Here is a 6,000-nt window from a genome sequence, read left to right on the forward strand (position 1 = left end):
CCCGGGGGCAAGAGGGAAGCACACTTGTGTCCTTAAGCAGCCACTTTCCAATCCCGGTCCCCTCTCCCCTTGCAGCCATCCCATCAGGATGGGGGTTTCCCGATGCAAAAGGAGGCTCCGAGATTGCGGGGCGCTCCCTGGGGTGACGTCAAGGTGCCCACTATCCCCACCTGTGGGGAGGGGCCCTCCAACTGCACCCCAAGCCCCTAGCAGGGCAGCAGGCAGGGGCCCAGGTGAGCCCTGATCGGGGTTTTGTGGCCTGAATCCCCTCCTCCCACCATCCCAGCCCCCAGGGACCACACCCGCCAGGCAGGGCCCTCGGGTGGTCAGAGCACTGGTCCCAGTCACACCCCGGGTCTGATTGTGGCGAGTGTCTAAGGACCTGGATCTCTGTGGGCCTCACTGTGTTGGCCTGTGAAAGGGGATTTGGACCCGATGGGCCCTCGGGGCATCCGTTTTCTAGGTGGAGCCGTGGTGGGGTGGAGTAAGGCGTGGCCAAGAGGAAGTGGGGATGTGCCTCCAGGTTATCGCCCTGCCTGGTGCGTGTCCCCTTCCTGTGGTCTCCAGCCCTCATGGGCCCTGCACAGTAGAACATGGCGGGGGGGGAGGGGGGGGGAGGGGAAGATGCTTAGGAAGCATGTGTAGTTAAGCCTACTAACCAGCTGTGGTCCTTGGGCAAGACACTTAACCGCTTTGTGCCTTGGTTTCTCCAGCCGCCAAATGGTGGCGATTGTCTCAGTAGGGCGTCTATATAGTAGGTGCTCAGTTAAACAGATGGGAGTTGCCAGGCAGGATCTGCAGCCCAGGATGGCTCCTCCATGGCTGGTGTACTTCGCCCCCCCCCCCTCCCCGCCCCAATCCCACGAGGCCCCTCTGTGCCTTCCCTCCTGAGGGCCCTGCATTGGGTCTTAGAGGCTGAGACCAGAGCTGACCTCCCAGCAGGGGGCCTTCTGAGGTTCTCACAGGAGGACAATGTCCGAGGCTCCCAGCGGAAGCACCCTGGGGGCTGGCCGGGGCCCAGGCTCATGCAGCTGGGATGGAGGCCGCAGAAGCCTGGAGAAGGTCAGAGGCCAGAGGGGCCAGAGCGGACCCTGAGCTGGGGCCCCAGCCTAGTCTCTGCCCCCCACTCACTGACAGGTGGGCTTCAGGGTGTCCCCTTGCTCCCAGCTCCCCTAGCCCTGCAGCGGACAGGATGGAGTGGGGAGGGGGGCGGAGTGGCCAGTGAGGGGGCCTGTAGCTCACAGTAGTTTGCTGATTGCTGGTCCTCCCGCCTTAACCCCTCCAGACTCCTAGCATTTTCAGAAGGCAACCCGTCTCCCCACCTCTGAGACTTCTCCCCTTCAGGTGATGCCTTCTACACGTGTGACTCTGCCTTAAATATTCTATTGCGTGATCGTTGTCAGCCTTAATGTATATATTTTTTATTTTTAATAGTTTATTGATTTTTTTACAGAGAGGAAGGGAGAGGGATAGAGAGTTAGAAACATCGATGAGACAGAAACATCAATCAGCTGCCTCCTGCACACCCCCCACCGGGGATGTGCCCGCAACCAAGGCACATGCCCGCGACCGGAATCGAACCCGGGACCCCCCAAGTCCGCAGGCCGACGCTCCATCCACTGAGCCAAACCGGCTAGGGCTATATTTTAAATTTGGAGTAACTTGTTCTCTGGACCCAAACTGAGGCAGGGCAGAAATGTGTGGGCCCATGGGAAAGCCGCTTTGGTTGAGATGGGGCCGGAGGCACTTGGTTTCTCCCGAGTCCGGAGATGAGCTGTACAAGGAACGCACATCTTGTTCCCCTGGGGAGGGGCTCCACGCCAAAGACAATGCAGGTGCCGCCACCCCCGGACCACGCAGGACGGAGCAGTGATTCCCTAAGTGGGTGTGGCCACGCCAAGTGATTGTAGGCGCGACCCAGATGAATGGTTCCAAGTCAGGAGTCATGAGCTGAAACGTGTAACGGAAAAAATGCAACGTTAACACGTGCAACCATTATTTCGTGGCCATTCTTGTTCAGAAGGAGAGGAAGTCATGAATTGATTACAGGAAAATGTTGAGTCATGTGCAGGAGGCTCACAGCTATGGCAGAGCTCAGGAAGGTAGTTTGTGTGCACAATCTGGGACCCCAGGGAGAGTGGGGATGGAGGGAACACCTGTCCCCAGGATCAAGGGGTTGAATGACGCTGAATTCCATCTTTAACCACCGTCTCTCTCATTGATGCATCTGCTGCATAAGTATGTGTTGCCCACCGGTGTGTACTAGGCGCTGTGTACTTATGTGATGCCCACCGGTGTGTACGAGGCGCTTGTGTACTTACGTGATGCCCACCGGTGTGTATTTATGTGATGCCCACCGGTGTGTACTAGGTGCTTTTGTACTTATGTGATGCCCACCGGTGTATACTAGGTGCTTGTGTACTTATGTGATGCCCACCGGTGTGTACGAGGCGCTTGTGTACTTATGTGTTGCCCACCGGTGTGTACTCGGTGCTTGTGTACTTATGTGATGCCCACCGGTGTGTACTAGGCGCTTGTGTACTTATGTGATGCCCACTGGTGTATACGAGGTGCTTGTGTACTTACATGATGCCCACCGGTGTGTACTAGGCGCTTGTGTACTTACGTGATGCCCACTGGTGTGTACTAGGCGCTTGTGTACTTATGTGATGCCCACTGGTGTATACGAGGCGCTTGTGTACTTACGTGATGCCCACCGGTGTGTACTAGGCGCTTGTGTACTTACGTGATGCCCACCGGTGTGTACTAGGTGCTGTGTACTTACGTGATGTCCACTGGTGTGTACTAGGCGCTTGTGTACTTATGTGATGCCCACCGGTGTGTACTAGGTGCTGTGTACTTACGTGATGCCCACCGGTGTATACTAGGTGCTGTGTACTTACGTGTTGCCCACCGGTGTATACTAGGCGCTTGTGTACTTACGTGTTGCCCACCGGTGTGTACTAGGCGCTTGTGTACTTACGTGTTGCCCACCGGTGTGTACTAGGCGCTTGTGTACTTACGTGATGCCCACCGGTGTATACTAGGTGCTTGTTTATGGGGGTGGGGGGAACTATCCTCATGGCGCTCAGTCTTGGGGGTGCTCGGGGGGCTGTCCTGGGGCAGCAGCGCTGAAGTGAGCCTCCAGGACGAGAAGGTGGTGTGTGCAGGAACGACAGGAGCTCTCCAGGCCAAAGAGCAGCTCATGTGGGGCCACGGGAGGCGGATGGGGCAGGGGGAGCCTGGCGGGCTTGATACACCAGAAGACAGTGGGGCGGAGGAGAGAGGGTGGCAGGGGGAGAGGGAGGAGACCAGAGGATCCTGGGGGCTGGACCACACCGGAGCTGTAAGCCACGGCAGGGCTGGTAGCTGCTGTCATTCATTCAGCCGACACGCATTGGCCTCATGACCTGCGCTAGGCGTGGAGGGGTGTACAGTCACCGAGCCTTCCCCCGAGGTGCCCAGGTCTAGGTTTGAACATGCAGACGGCCTTTTCGTAAGAGCTGTGATAAGGGAAGGAATCAGGCCAGGGAAGTACAAAGGGGCTGCCGTACCGGAGAAGGCAGTGACATCTGAGCCGGGTTTTGAAGGATGAGTAAGTAGGGCTTTGACAGGAGGGAGAGAAAAGACATTCCTGGCAGTGGGAACAGGAAGAGCGAAGAAAGGCACAGAGACACGAAAAGGCCCAGAGGGTTTGGGGAAATGCCAGCAGCTGGAGCCACGGTGGGCATTGGAGATAGAGGCCAGAGGGTCAAGTTCACAGAAGGTCTTGAGGCTCAAGCCAGAGTGGAGGTTTCCTTCTGCGGGCAGAGAGGAGCCGGAGAGCGGGCTGGAGCGGGAGAGGAAGAATTCCGGCCAAGGTGTGTCTGGTGGGATGTGGAGATGGCCACAGCGGGGACGGAGGAGGGGGCCCCGCGTGGTATCACAGCAGTGGGGCTGGGGGACATGTCCCTCTCGGCGCCCCCAGCTGGGCCGGCCTGGTGCCCAGAGCAGGGACCTCCCATGACAGGTCAGTGGGCTGCCTGCTGCGCCCACTTTGAAGGCCAGAGGCCCTTTCCCAGGGAGTTCAGATCCCAGCCAGCTGGGCCCGTGGGCCAGGTCCAAAGCAAACAGGAAAAGCGGACGGTGGGCCAGGCTGGGCCTCTTTCTTTGTTTGGAGAAGGGATTAGGCCAACCGGATTTGGATTGGTGGGTCTTTCCCTCCTGGGGTGGGAGGGGGCTGCAGGCCCAGTCAGGGGGGCGGTGAGGCGCAATTCAGGGGGGCGGCACGGGTCCTGGGGGCCAGCCTCCAGGGGTACCACACGCAAGGCCTTCCTTGGCAAATGCTACCCCGATGGCGGGAACCGGGAGCACATGCTACGTCACCCTGGGGTGTCACCGTTCCCTCTGTCACCGGGCCCAAGTTGCAGCCCTGCCCTGGGCACTTGGCTTCCCACTCGGTTGATTTCTTGGAAATCAACCCAGGCCTGACGGGGTGGCTGCCAGTTACTGCAGGGGGAAGTCCACACCGCCCAGACCAGGGCCCTGGGGGACAGGTCTCCAGCGAAAAAGGGAACTGCTGAGGGCTTGGAGCACCCTGCCTCTGAGGGATGGGCACCCAGGATTCCCCCCGCAGACCCAGCCCTCAGACCCTGGCCTCTGCTGGCCAGATGCGGTGGCAGCCATTCACTCTTGCAGTTGTGCGGGAATGAACTCGTCTCCGCGTCGGCTCACACACGTAGTCACTGACCAGGCCTTCGTGCAGGCTCGGGGGGCGGGGGGGGGGGGGGGTTGGGGCAGGTGAATGAGGTCCTCCAGGAGCTGGTGAGCTGACGGAGCAGACAAACGGGAGTCCTGAGGGGCATCTGGCCCCGACGTGAGTCCTGCCTGCTTGCTGTGAGTGGAAGTGGGCTGGAGGGGGGAGGCCGTTCTCCCAGGGCAAGCGTGGGGGCAGGGACAAGAGCGGAGATGGGCTAGAAAGGCTGCAATAAGGTGAGACCCCTTGAATGGACTCCCCCATTTACTCATTCGTATGTGCCAAGTGTTGGTAAGCCGAAGCAGCCAAGACCCACCCACCCACCCCCTCCCCCCCCCTGCTTTCTTGGGGCCTCCAGTCTGTTGGGGAAATAGGCAGGGCTTGAGTCATCAACCACACAGATCACATCGAAAACTCGCTGAGATACAGGGCTTCGAAGAAGAGGTGTGTGGTGCTAATGGAGCTAATAGGAGCTTGACCTGGTCAGGGAGGTCAGGCATCTTCTCTGAGAAAGACTGGAAGGGTGAATAGGAATGAACCAGGGTAAGAAGGGAGAGAAGATGACCCAGGCAGAGGAAACAGCATGTGCAAAGGTCCTGTGGTGAGGGAGCTGGGTGAAGGCCAGAGAGGCTGGAGAACCAAGGCAGGGGGGAGTGCGGTGAGAATGAGGCTGTGCAGTGGGCAGGCTGAGAGCACTCGAATTTGGGTCCCTTTAGATCTGGTTTAGATTCCAAGACCCAAAGGAAGGTTTTTAAGCAGTGTTACCAACAAGTTTGGATTCTTGTCTCCTGATATCAAAGAAGTTGGACCAGGGACACTGATAAAAGCGAAGGCAGATTTATTGAGGCTCTGCAGAGGGCGAGAACACCGAGATAGGGTCCCAGGTTCTGTGCCCCAAATGTGGGGCCGAGGGCTTTCTATGGCTTGGGAACATGGAAGTTGTTGGGGTTAACAAGGAGTGAGTTAGCAGGCTTTTTCTTTTTTGGAACACAGATCTGGGTATATGTCAGCAAAGTAAAGCGTTCTGTGATTGTGCAACACTTACTATGGGATGTGGGAAGGGACTTTCCCAACCAGATATTGAATTGGTCCCTAAGTGATTGATGGCTTGGCTTTTTTTAAAAAAAGGGCAAAACAACACACACACACACACACACACACACACACACACACTAGTGGCCTGGTGCACGAATTCGGCTGCTCCCTGCACACCCCCTACTCAGGACCGAGCCCACAACCTGGGCATAGGCCCTGACCGGGAATCA

Source organism: Eptesicus fuscus, chromosome 25, assembly GCF_027574615.1.
Source record: "Eptesicus fuscus isolate TK198812 chromosome 25, DD_ASM_mEF_20220401, whole genome shotgun sequence".
NCBI lineage: Eukaryota > Metazoa > Chordata > Mammalia > Chiroptera > Vespertilionidae > Eptesicus > Eptesicus fuscus.